The 14,260-nt window shown below is 39.7% G+C and overlaps 1 protein-coding gene across 1 annotated transcript in view; it reads left to right on the top strand.

The window, feature by feature from the left end:
* Window positions 1–14,260, top strand: part of LOC147203508 (glutamate receptor ionotropic, kainate 2-like) — a 141,954-nt gene that overhangs the window by 1,204 nt on the left and 126,490 nt on the right. The window lies entirely within an intron of this gene.

Below are 14,260 nucleotides of genomic sequence, written 5' to 3'. Positions count from 1 at the left end.
AGAGGTGGGTTTTTACTGTGTCTGTCTTCCAAAATAGGGCCCCAAGCCTTTGAGCTTGTCAGTAGCAAATGGTTCTCTCATTTCCATTTCAAAATGATGACAGTGGTGCTGTCTCTGACCACCTGAAACGCATCCTTGCTACAACAAATGTCAACAACCTCCTAATTTTGTTGTTAAAATATTCCTTTGACGTTTCAGTCCAGCACTGTATGGTTCCATCTTATTTAAAAAGGACATACAGACTTCCAAATCTTGATATCGTACAATATACAGTACACTGAACTTTATTTCCATGACTCCACTTAGATCGATTTACAGGAGTCTTAGACTTGGGAACGACATCAAATTCCACTTTTAATAGATAGTCCCGCTGTTCTATCAGTACTGGTATGAAGATGATCGTCTAATGGTGTGGATGAGGTCATTGTCGGCGCCTGCTATCACTATTATCTCTGGGAAGTCCATCTGTTAAACATCACGATAATAGTTGACCATATATCCAGATGCTCGACAGCCGACTGTGGCCCTGCCTTGATTTTGTTCTTTGAATGACTTTAAAGTCTCTTATGTTGTGTGATTCTTTTTACTCAGACGAAAACATTTGACAAATTTTTGTTATGACAGCATATGCCAACAACAATATTCCTGGAATGCAATGAAGGAATGCATGTGAGATTATGTACATCAGGTCTATAAGCAACACCTGAAAAAAAGGCTTTGGTTGTGATATGTTCAATAACACAAAATATAAACACTTAAGCGTGAAAGTTCTCTCTTACTCCGTGGCTCCCTTCTCTTCTGCATAAATTTCAGTTTTCAGCTTCAAATTTTTTTCTTGTACTAAAAGTATGACTTCATTTCTCATTTCAGCTGCGAGAGAAATATGATGATTTGAATGGTTGAGCTTGGTGCATCCAACATGCAGACGTCTTTGCACTGTGTCTGTTCTTACTGTTTTCCTTACCACGCCACTCTGGCTGATCTCCAGTTACAGAAGTACACACTGGCAATGACTGCTGTAATTGAGTGAAATCTCTGATATTCCAGTTCAGTTAACACGAAATACGTTCGATTTTGTGTTTATTTCTTCTGTGTTTCAGGCAACATTTTTTTTTACGGTGCCTTGATAAAAACATCACAAACTACGACTTTAAGATCACTGAATACTTTGGTAATAGTTTTGCTCTTTGATTGGGTTTTCTGTGACAAGACGCTGAGGATAAAAGTGGTCACAAAGTTAGACAGTAGCGTAGACTGAAACATATTTTTCCACTCCAATACAGACAGAGTTCTGAGAAGGGATTGAGGGGGTCGGGCTTCAAAAATAACATGAAGTCTTCTTTATTAAACCTGATTCCTAAAGCAGTTGACCGCCCACATGTCAGATACTGATGCAAAAGGGTGGGACTGGATGAGCATAAAGGAAAAAAAGGCTATTTTCATTCCCTGCCTTTTTAAATCAGTCTTTTTGCCCCAGAACAATCTCTGAGTGCATTTGTCAGAGTCCTCACTGTTGACCTTCTGATCAGAGCCAAAACAAAATGCTGCACAAACTGTTGTCCTTTCAGTGGTACTGTTTGGAATACTGAGTGCCACTTGATAATGCCTCCCTATTCCCCCTTTCGGTCTGTTGTTGAGTGAATTATATTCCGCTATATTGCTGGTCAAAAAACAGCCAGTCTCAGAATCTGGAAAGGAAAGGACATTTCATTTTTGTCTTGTTTTAAGAATATAATATTCTATATCCTGTTTCTAGTAATTTATCCTTTTTAAATTATTTTTTCACTTTTTTAAAAATTCCTACTTCCACTTTTCTTTTTGATCAGGAAAAAAAATATTTTAATTGAAATAGCCATTTTGGGGGGATGAAATTGAAGTATGTATGCTTTTTTTGTCCACTGGTAGACTTTTATTGCACCTATTAGATGTGCGGTGTAAGTAGAAACGAGCTTTCCTCGACGTCCAACTACATGCATGTCTGCGGTTGATTCTCAGTTTTGATTGTCTATGTGTTTTAGTGAAATGCAAAGTTTGTCTCACAAGCTGCAATGTGGAAGTGCTAATTTTGAGTCTTGCAAACAGCTCACCTACCACCTGTGCTTGTGGCCTTTGTACACCATTACATTTTGCACCCTATTTAGACACCCCTGATCGGATGTGAGTGAAGGCCCAAGATTAAAACATATGAGGAAAAGAATAAGAACCAGAATAACACCGTTGGTGCCAAACCTCTCACTGCTCTTTGCTGTGGAAAATCTGAACATCCTGGAAACTCCACCTACTTGTATTAAGACGAGAAATAGGGATATTTACATGTTGAACAGCAGATTTAAAAAAAAACACTGAATACAGAATGAATGTGTGATCATTCGTACAATCAACTGCCAACAAGCCTAGTGGTTATCCATGGCTGAAAACAAGATTTTCTGTCTGGGGATGAATTGAAACGAGATGTGAGCAAGCAGCTTTCAGAGCACTGGTGTGTGTGTGTGTGTGCGGTTGTTGATTTTGAATGGTATTTTGGACCGTTCCAGCAGAGATTGTTTCCCCTGTGGGTGTGTGTTGAAGGGTGGCATTTCTAGTCAGCTGAAGCTGCAGCAGATCAGTTTGTAGTGAAGTAAGAGATGAAATGTAAAATGCAATCTTTAGTCCAGATGGAAGCACAAAACAAAGCTATCTACACATTATGAATACACCACATTATTAGATGGGAAACTTTATCTATTGTCATTCATGACTTCAGAATAATTAGGCCAACACCTTTAGCCACAAACACAGTTGTACCTTAAGCTGCCGAGCATAGAGGAAGCAGTCACTCAATTCGCTACGAACTTGGCTTGAGGAGCAAAGGTTCAATTTTCACCACAGAACAAAAAATGGAAATTAATAGATGCATGTCTGCCTTTGAAATCTGTTAAGATGCCTCTGAGCAAGGCACTTAACCCTCAACTGTTCAGGGCCATTTCAGATTTTATTTAATGTCTCTTCCTTGATTGTGCAAATGTAGAAATTGGATCTGTCAGCAGATGAAAGATATACAGTATATGATGAAATCACGTGCTTAAAACCCATTTCATTTTCCCCGTAAAATGATCTTAAATCCGGGGCGGAGTACATACACGGGTGTTAATCGGACATAAAAAATGGCATCTTGTTTAGATGTTTACCATTGTCGAGACAGTACCTAGGGACCCTAACAACAACAGTTCATGTATAACTTTAAAATAAACCTTACACAACCAATAATATATGGACATCTATGCCTACACTTTTATTTTTCAAAGGCAGTTTATTAGACCTAAATGACGACACGCTGAGAGCTGGTGCTGGTGCTGAGAGCCTGACACAGTTGCCATTCTTCTTAATCACTTTTTAACAAACCTGGCTTCCTCAAAAGTGCGGCATTAGTTGACAGAGTACTACGGTCGTGATGTCACTTCGTAGACACGTGAAACATCCATGAGCTCATACATTTCAGTACTTAGTTTGACATGGTTATTACAACCCCTCACCAGCAACACTCAACAATTAAATGCAAAACAGTACATTGCACCATCATATCTGTTTTTTGCAGCCTGCTTTTTAAATAATCAAATAACATGCTAGTTTAACACATTTGAATCATCAGCTACTGATGTATCTGTTCAAATTAATTAAACCCAAAGGATTTTTCTCCTGTTTGCATACCCTCCCGGCACTTTCTACAAAACAGAAGAGGTGGAAGTAGAGCTTGACCAAAATAGTTAAAAAGTGGGTAACTTCCCACCATCATATTTTATTTTTAGGGGGTGGCATAGCTCAGTAGTAGAGTGGTCGTCTGCCAACCCAGAGGTTGGGGGTTCAGTCCATAGCCCTCGTGACCTTGTCGAAGTGTCCTTGAACAAGATACTGACCCCCAAGTTGCTCCTGATGCTGAGACATCAGTTGGCAAATGAGGAAACAGTGGAAAGCGCTTTGAGTACCTAAGGTAGAAAAGTGCAATATAAGTAACAGCCCATTTATTAAAATTTATAGTGTAGAGTGAAAGTGTGCTATTGGAGCATCAAAAACACGGACTTGCACAAATGAAACCAGATTATAAATACATACACAGGTATACAGGTACTGTGATATACACACGTACAGAGAAATACATACATTTAAAAGTTGATTTTCCAGGGGTGTATTATAGACCGGTGCATATTAAACACAGGATTCTAAGATAAGTACATAAATGAATTTAGTGGACAGATAATTTCCCCTAAATACAAGTACCGGTACACCCTAAAAAGAGAAATTCTCATTACACGAGCCAATTAAGTTATGTATGTATTATAGCAAAAGTATGGTATCAAGCATATACGTAGTCTATTTTCTTATAAGTACAAAGATGGTTAATGTGATGCATTTTGGAGAAGGCAATCCTCCTTAGCAGCAGAAGCTCTGAGCTATCACGTCCGCAAGGGAGTATTTGTCTCTGATCTTAATCTTGCAAATCCCCAATCACATTCAACCTACAACAGCACCAGGCCAGAATATGGTGATCCATTCAGCATGCACTTGACAGAGAAGAATCCTCATGATTGTCTGATTTCCTGGCTATTTGTTTCCTCATTTTACATTGTTCCTACGAAGCAGCATTGGGAAATGTATTTAAAGCAACGGTTATGTATTGGGTTTCATTTCATTTAGACACATGCTGATTGAACTCCATTTGACCTCACTTAATTTGATGGAGCTGCTGGAATCAAAACAATGACTCTCACTTTTGAGCTTGATGGAGATATCAAGATAGATCTTTACTTCCAATCAAGGGTTGTTGTAATTCAAACCATATGCCACTATACATTGCAACTGTTTCCATTTATTGCAACCAGTGGTACTGGCTGGAACACACTGACACTGCGATAAGAACATCCAATAAAGGCATACTTTGATGTCGTTCTCCTGTGATAGCAGAGCGATAAATCAGGTGTAGACCAAAACCGACGGCCTAGTGATTCAACTAAATGATGGCCCATTCAATGTGACTCGTATCTGGCGCCACTGTAGCCGGACTGGGGTGTCGTACCTCTCTGAAATGACAGGATAAGTGCTAATTCCACTGTTATGCTGGTAAAAGTGGGTGCAGAACTGGTTCCAGTCATCTGGATTGGTTTTGTCCGTTGGGTCAGCTGTCGTGTTACTGTCCTTAGAACCTGATGAGTTATTTAATTCCCTTCCACATGTTCCTGGTGTTGCCGCCATTGAAGTGTTCTGTGTGTTCTTCTATTTGGCTTTGTTTAATGAAATCATCCCATGCTCTGACCAGAGTCTGCACCTTGGTGTTGAGCCATGTTTTTGGTTCAACAACACTTTGGTAGTCTTTGTTCTGGTCACATTTTCTGGGCAGAGGGTGATGCAGGAAAGCACAGCAGATGTGTGGCTTTCCAGGGCTGTGCTCTCTGCAAATATGGCCCAGTCTGTAGTTTCAAAGGAAGCACTATTGTGGCTTCCTCGATCCAGACGGTTTGTGAGATCTGTGAGATATGAGTCATTACTCAGCTGCTATTTTGCTTTGACTTGTGAGTAAAAATAACAATAAAAAAACTGCTAACACAACTTAACACATTGGAAAATCACCATTCTATAACCCTTTAAGGAATTGATATTTGAACACAAATGATGTTGCAACCTATGTAGACAGACAGTATGACAGGACTCACAGGCAGATATTCTGTATCCTCTGCTAAAAATTAACTGACAGTCAGTTGTGAAAACCTTCATGTGTGTCCGTGTGTCTATATTACACTGGCCCCTGACGGCCAAGATCACCTGTAGGTGCACAATAGCTGGGTTTACAGTCGACCTCACAGTACAGAGGTGCTTCTGGCTCTGGCCTTACAGTGTGGAGTTTGCGTGTTCTCTCCGTGTGTGCCTGGGCTTTCTCTGGGTAATCCATTTTCCTTCCACATTCCAAAAAAAATGTGTAGCAGGTTAACGGAACACTCTAATTTGCCCTTAAGTGTGAGTGTGAGCACTGATGTTTGTTCGTCTATGTATGCCCTGTGATTGGCTGGCAATCTGTTCAGGGTGTCCCCCGCCTACTGCTCGAAGACAGCTGGGATAGGCTCCAGCACCTTGCGCGAACCTTATGAAGATAAAGTGATCGGAAAATGGATGTATGGATGGATTGAGGGAGGGTGAAAACATTGTTGTCGGAACTGGCTCTCACCATAAGCTTACACGCATCGTGGGTATTTCGTGGGGTTTTTTTTTTCCGAATGAATGGCTTTGCCTCTCCCAGCAGGGAGAAAAGTATTACATTCCTTTTAAACTCAAACACTTCTTTTTTTTCTTTTAATCCTCCCTCACCTCATGAGTGTCTGCTCTTCTGTTGGTTATTCTAAATTCATCTTTTGTGACTTGGGCTTTCCATGCTGTGTCTGTATTAGAGGTTGAGGTGACACTACTATTCTGGTGTGGTTGTAAGCTGAACAAAGAAAGGACACCAAAGTGTGATACCTGGATCAATGTGACAGTAACATGACCCAAATCCTCATAACGTACTGTTCTCTGCCCTTAAACTTATCCTCGTTAGTGATTTGCGGATCAACACTGAAATGCTCTAAAATCAATTTTCAAATCAAAAGATTGATAGTTTTTGTACATCAGTCATTTGAGGTATTGTATATATGTGTGTGTGTGTGTGTATACTATTAGATATTGCTCATGTTTCCACTGTCAGAGAGATGTGTTCAAACACCACAGCTGTATTGTGAGTATAAACTTCTGATTAAAAATGGCGGTGAAGCCTCTACAAGTCAATAACTCATTTGGAAGGGGTTATGAATCCAAATGATCTTGCTGAGGGGAAGGTTCCTTCTCACCCATGTCACAGAAGAAAGAATAATAATCCTCAAGAAGAAATCTATGGCAGAATGCTTTGCCACAGACAAAAAAAATAAATAAATATCAGCATCACGGTGCTCAGTTATTAGAATCTTCCTTTGCATGCCATAAATCCAATTCTCAGAAATGTCATATTAAAATTTCAGGCCATTAAGATTGGTTTATGGATGGAAGATGATGGCTTCCTTCTCCCAGGGGCAGGGATTAAATGTCAATAATGCCAGCGCGGTTCTTTCATTAGCTTGTATTTAGACTAAAGTGTCATGGACAGTATATTGTCAGTGCCTGCTGCTGCATCTTCACAGTGTATGCGTATGTGTCTTTGTGGTTTTGTCTTGCCCTATGTTCATTCGTGCCTCTGAATTGAACAAGGCAGACTGTGATGGCATCTCATATACAGAGAAATATGTTCAACTACAGGGATAAGGAAAACATTTCTATGTGAATATTTCAAATTTTCATTATTATTTCATAAATGGCGGCACACGGGTTAACATAATTGCCCCATAGCAGGTAGACTCCCGCTCAAAAAGTTTTGGAAGAGTGAGACTAATTCCTTTAATTTTTCTTTGAGCTGAAAACATTTGGATTTGACATCAAATTCTGATGATGAGAAATCACCAATGCAATCTCATTTCTAGTGATCCACATCGGCGTCTGATACACAATTTAGGAGATTATTTAGACTACGCTATATGATTACATTATCTTTTCACAATTTTTTAAATTGTTGTTGGCAAAAGTATTTGAAACAGACATGACTACAACAGATTGTTAAATTCCGCCTCTTCTTGAATGCCGACTGTACGCCAACATTACCTACAACAAAACTGTAGTTTCTCAGTTGAGATGTAATGCCAGAAAACACCTGAAAGATCGGGTGCACAGGCCGGTGTAGCCTTATCAGCCACACAGGTGCAGAAGTAGGTCCCCTTTGTCCAAAATGATTCCTGTGCTTATACTGTCTGACACACACACACCCAGGAGAGCAGCATAACCTAAACAATAACTTTATTTTTCCTACGTGTGACTCCACTGTTTAACTGGTTTCAACCGGTCTAAGTGTGGGAAAAAGTGCAAATAATTGGAGGACGCAAGCCTTTAGGTCACAAAAATAAACAAGTACAGCTTAAGTCACTGTCATATCACAGAAGTGTATAAGAATTCATATTTAGTTTCAAATTTCCAAAGTCCTTCAACCCTGCGATTAACTGAGTTGTTTTGCGCTGCTTTTCCAGCTTACCACCACTGTTGCTTTTCATTCCGTTTGACTTTGTGGTTTCTCCATTTAGTGTCCTCTGAAGCGGGTAAAAAGTAAGATTTTGCATTGTGCTTTGGTTGGTTGTCTTTCTTTATGATGAAGGGACCAGCCACCAACCGGTGTGGTGACATATTACTTTAAACTGGAAGCCAAAATGTTTCTGTAGACATCTTAATGCGTCTGGCTGCTGCCATTTTGGCTGACAATGGCTGATTAATAACCATTCAGTGGAAGCCATGCAAACCCAATCCAAGTCACTGTGTTGCAAATGACAATCCATGTTTAATATCATGAGCAAACCCTTTCTTTCTCAAAACTGTTGGCTTTTCCAATCACTTCGGTGAATATTAACGTTAGTAGTCCATAAAACTCAAAAAACATTTGAGGCTTATCCCTGGATGGTTGTTGCTGATACTACTCACAGTTGTTTTGGACCTTCTGTGCAGCTCTCACAATATTTCAGTTTCATCACCTGCAGCTGTTTTTCCTTGACCTATCTACTCATGTGTTATGTAGTACACTAATGTCATGTCTACATCAGCTTTCAGGACATTCCAAATTGTTGTACTTCAATGTTGGTGCAGTCCGCTGACTGATTCTTGTCAATATAAACTCCGGTTTCCTCCCACATTCCATAAACATGCATGACAGGTTAATGGAACACTCTAAATTGTATATATAATGTATAAATGATATATGTTGCTGGGATAGGATCCAGCACACCCTGCGACCCTTGTGAGGATAAAGCGGATCAAAAATTGGATGGATGGATGGATATTCAATATAATAGCAAAACGCCCTGGCAATATAATACACTTGCCAGTCATAATGTGGCTCATATTAAAGCAAAGTAGTGTGAAATCTGAAATGTTTAGTCTCATGTGATCTTTCCATCCAAATGTTCTTAATCTGAGCAAAAAAAAAAAAGAAAAAAAAGGAATTATCCTTAGTTGGTGAACCTGTATGAGCTTTATAATTTGTGTATGTTGGGTTAATTGAAATATGTTTTTTTTGCTTGTGTTTTGTTGTTTTGTTATTTGTAATTAATAATCTTAATTTGATTATAAAAAAATGTCTGGCAATGATAATCTGTCCAGAGTGTAAACCACCTCGCTCCCTAAATCAGCTACAAGAGGACAGCTCCAGTTTCAAAAGATCTCTTGCTTTGTGGGTACTATAATATGAACGTCTGTGGAGCCCTTCATCAGTGGTAACACTTAGACAGGAGTCAAACCCTCAAACACATCTACTCAAAAGAGAAACATAGTTAACAAGGCCATCATCATCCTTCAAAGAAGCACTTGTCGAAGCAATCTATTTTAGATGGAACACGAGTAAAAATAGAAGACTGAGTTCTTGCTGGAGTCATGAGTAAATTAGCCCTCAGTTGCGTTTGGATGATGCTGTTTTGTTACAATAACCCTGCTGAGCAAGGCAAAAATCCGCTAATTGACAAATATGGATACGATCAATGTATCACTTTTGTTCCATAGAATGTTATTCGATTTCAGCTTGCATGACTATTTTACACTGGTGAATGGTCATTTGTAGTTTCCACACAGGTGGGTATGCTGCTGAACAAATGAGAAACAGACCGTAGCAGCAGATGCATTATCAGGGCAAACGATTAGTGGGTTGGAGTCACAACTTGAATCCCTATGCTTCTAAATCAAATATGAAATCTGGCAATGTTTTTTTTAAAGTTGATAATAATGATTTAATTGAAGAGTTATTGTAAAGTGAAGCTGTCTTATAGTCCTTGAATGCAATGTTGATGCTACTGCCAGTTGTTGGGACTGAAAACTGCGATAACAAAGCATATCCTGGAACACAGCTAAATTATGACACGTGACTTTTGATTTGCACTTCCAGGATACAGGATGTAAGTTGTGTATGTGCTTTCATGTGCAAGTTATCTGTTGCTTTAAAACACGCGCCTTACCTTCACCTCGTCCGGTTTGATCACACTGGAGGTCATCACACACAAACAACAAAAATATGATTCAATCTCACCAGTAGCCCTTTGGCGACCTCGAGTGTGCTCTAACTGAGGACTGCAGATTAGGGGGAGTGGCTTATTATATCCGTTTACTTATTAGCCATCCGTTTACATGGCTCACACAACCAACTTGTGTGAGATTTGTGAGGCACGAGTGTGACTTACTAAGACGTACAGCTCAAGTAAAGAATAAAACAGAATCGTTTAATAGGTTCTCTTGGAATGAGGCCGTCTAACTGCAGCTGTAATATCAGAGCAATAGATTATTTTTAGTTTTTTTCCCCTCCCATTAATTGTTAAGTTATGACAAATGCACACGGCTTATACAGTAACTCATTTATTTTTATGTTGCAAGCATGACTTCATGTCAAGTTCCGTATTTTGTAAATCATCCTAAAGAAGATGAAAAAAAAAGCCAACTAAAGATTGAACCTGACAAATTTGATCTAAAAATTACGGCCTTGACATGTTCGAAAAGGAAATCCTACATTGGGAATTCAATTTGAACGTCGTTATTTTTATCTGCAAAGATGACATTTTTTCACATCGTTTGGAGTCTCTGTCACGTAGGAAAGTCATTGCTGTCTGGTGAAAAAAGAGACACTTCTTGAAGTCGCTCTGGCCTTACAACCAACACAGCATCTGGCCGTGGGTGATCTTTTTTACTTTGCGATTCTAGAGGCATGTTTGTGTGTGTGCTCTTTCCTTCTGTTGTCTTCATTCTGTGAAAGTTTGTGTGCGTGACTTTTCTGATGTTTGTTTCTCAAACTACCCATTGTAATTCAGAGGGGAAATCTGGACATCTCAAACACCTCAGTAGTGAACTGTAACTTCTGCTGCCGGTAGGCTTTTTGCAATGTGTGTGTTTGCTGGTGTGTTTTCATGCAGGGTGAAATTGGTACAGCAAGGGGAGTCGTTTTGATTTCCCAGGACATCTCAGTCAGGTCTCATTGCATTTAGACAGCAAACCAGTGAAAGAAGAAGAACATGGTGAGCAGGGAGAGCAAGAAAAAGAAAGTGTGTGCAATCTAGCATGTGTTAGAGACAGCGAGAGAAGATGGCATGCAGGTCAGTTGGGGAACATTTGCTAAAAAAATATGAAGACACGTTAGAGAGGAGGGAGCAAATAAATAAAGGATGCTTTCAGTGAATAAAACATGACTGTAAACGGTAGTAAGGATAGAGACATCACGCTTGCAGTTTGAAACAGCTTGTCATACACACAACAGCCGCATGGCACACTCAACACTACCGCTCAACAATTAGCCTGTTGGGATACTAAAGAATCTTTTCATCTCTATGTGTACTTCGTCTTATGTAATGAGTCAGAGTGTCATGGTTTCTATCATCTCCCCGCAACTGACTGCAAACCAGACCGGAGGGGGGGTCCAGCTTTTGTTGAACTTTGTTTCCGTGCTCATCTTGAACCAGAACAGGATAACAATTATGGATCTGAACTCATATCATTCGGACTCATGAGTACACGATTTTCAAGTTCAGCCTATTCGAGAATTCCAGAAAAATATGCTTTAGCTCGGCACATCAGATAGCTGCCTTGCAGTTTTAATGGCACAACAAAAAATAAATAATCCAGATACGAACCAAAATTTGACAGTGGCAGTGTGAAACCACCATACCACTCTGTTATCTATCCGTCTGTCCATCCGTTTTCTACATCAATTGTCTTCATCATGGTCACAGGTGATCTGGAAACTACCTCCACTGTGTTTTCCTCACAATAAACTGTATGATGTGTAACCTTGTGGTTTTTGGAAATGGAGTGGTACATCCATCTTACTCTCATGCATAGAGACAATTCCTGCTCCGACCATAACGATGAGACACGATGGTTGAAATGTAGCAGTGTCCAAAGCATAGCCTTGAAGCCATATGTGGCCCACTGTCCTTTTATTAGGACGCTCGTGCTTATACGAAAAATCACATTTGACACAACGTGATTAAAAAAAGAAAAAAAATGGGGTTGAGTGTGGATGTCAAAAAAGTGTGTGTGTGTGTTTGGATGCAACACCCACTTCCTCATGTGTGCGATGCTTGACAACTACTATGATTTCCACTATGGCAAATGAATTGGCTTTACATTTCAGCTTTGCCAGAAATGTAGACACAAAGAAACCATTTACAAGTAAAGTAAAAATAGCATTTCTTTTCATCACGGTGAATAAAGTTAATCCTGTTTCAGAAGCAATAATCTTTTCCTCCATTCAATGTCTAGTTCCTGTTCCTGTCACATTAATGAACCTAATAATAAATAAGTGTCTTAAAATGTGTCCGCGTACTACAACTGGCACTTGATTTGGTTCGAAATTTGGAAATGGTTTAAGAGTGTGCTATTAATGAATATTGAATGTAATCATGGCCTTTGCATCCTTCAAAAGTTTGGAAACCTCTGCTCTATGTAGCATGTGTTCAAACATGGCTTTCATGGAGTGGTGAATGGTTGTTTGGGTCTTAACAGTATGTGCCTTATGATTAACTGGAACCAGTCATTGTATTCTACCTTTTGCATGGGACAGGCTGAACAGGGCAGTTAAAAACATTGAAACAATGGAAAATTTGACCCAGAAAAAAAAAGCCTTTTTTCAAGGTGCATTTATTTGAAAAGCTTATTTCTTGCTTTTGTGAAAGTGACTATTTTTTCATGTAGTCGTTTCTGCATGAACACGTGTCAAGACATTTTTAATTTTAATTGACTTAGCTTAACGTTTTACACTATTTGCCAACATGATAAATAACTCACAGGAGAAGAATTGTCACATTTAACCATGGATTCAATTATTTATTCAATAACAGTTGTCCAACAGAAAAATAAATCGAACGGGTCTAATTTAACAGGCAAATTGGCCATTTCCCTGTGAGGGTTGCAATTGCCCTAATAGAAAAAGCCGCCCATGGATTGAAATTAGCAGTCAAATGAATGTTTTGTTTTTTTCCTCCAAGACTCCAAGTTACCCTTTGGTCCATATAATACATGTACACATAGTTGGTTCTAAATTAAGTCATGAATGCATTCCATATTTTCTTAGTTTTCTAGACCAGGGACATACCTGTCAACTCATACAGCTTAGCCATAGTTCATACGGATTTTGTGGTGAATCTTACGTATATGGCCGTATCGCACAAATCATACGGATTCTGAACCCCCCCCCCCCCCCCCCCCCGAATGGTGCTAGTTCATTTCCAAAGTAAATATGAATGGATGCTGTAACTTCGAGCCGATGGGTCAGCATTTGGAGTTGGTGAAAAAAGTAACGCAGGAATACAACTCTGAACACAGTAATGCCACTAACTAGAATAATGATTAGACATTAACCAGACATTGTATTATGGAGATCTACAATATATAATATCATTGAAAATTTCGTTGGGTTTTTTTCTGCCGTTATTTTGACATAAAATGCTTTGGTATGTTATAAGGATTTTTTGCTCTTTATAAGGATTTTTTTGGTAGTTTATACAGGTTGGCGCTCCGAAAAGTTGACAGGTATGCAGGGAGCAGGAGTAGTCTCAAAAAGTAATTCATCCATCCATCCGTCCGTCCGTTTTCTGATCCGCTTATCCTCACAAGGGTCGCGGACATGCTGAGGCCTATCCCAGCTGTCTTCAGGCAGTAGGCGGGGGAAACCCTGAACCGGTTGCCAGCAAATTGCAGGGCACACAGAGACAAGCAACCATCCGCACTCACATTCACACCTAGGGACAATTTTGAGTGTTCCATTAACCTACCATGCATGTTTTTGGAATGTGGGAGGAAACCAGAGTGCCCGGAGAAATCCCACGCAGGCACAGGGAGAACATGTGAACTCCACACAGGGAGGCCGGAGCCGGAATCGAACCCTGCACCTCTGCACTGTGAGGTTGACGCGCTAACCAGTTTACCACCTAGCCATACCTCAAAATATAATTCATATTCAAAACTAAAAAAGGCAATGTAGGAACTCAGTTAAAATAACACAGTCCAACAAGTCGAAAATCAACATATCAAAGAACCACAGAAACAATGAACCGACAACGACAGAGCGCAACCAGAGAATTAAATGCAAGCAAAGTGATGAGACAACAAGGTCCACCCGGACAACACACGAGCCGCTGAGGTAGCTGAGTGCATGGCA

This window comes from Hippocampus guttulatus, chromosome 6, assembly GCF_054856545.1.
Source record: "Hippocampus guttulatus isolate MCC_2025c chromosome 6, RoL_Hgut_1.0, whole genome shotgun sequence".
Taxonomy (NCBI): domain Eukaryota; kingdom Metazoa; phylum Chordata; class Actinopteri; order Syngnathiformes; family Syngnathidae; genus Hippocampus; species Hippocampus guttulatus.
Note: the sequence above shows the minus strand (reverse complement) of the source record. Positions and strands in the feature narration are given on the sequence as shown.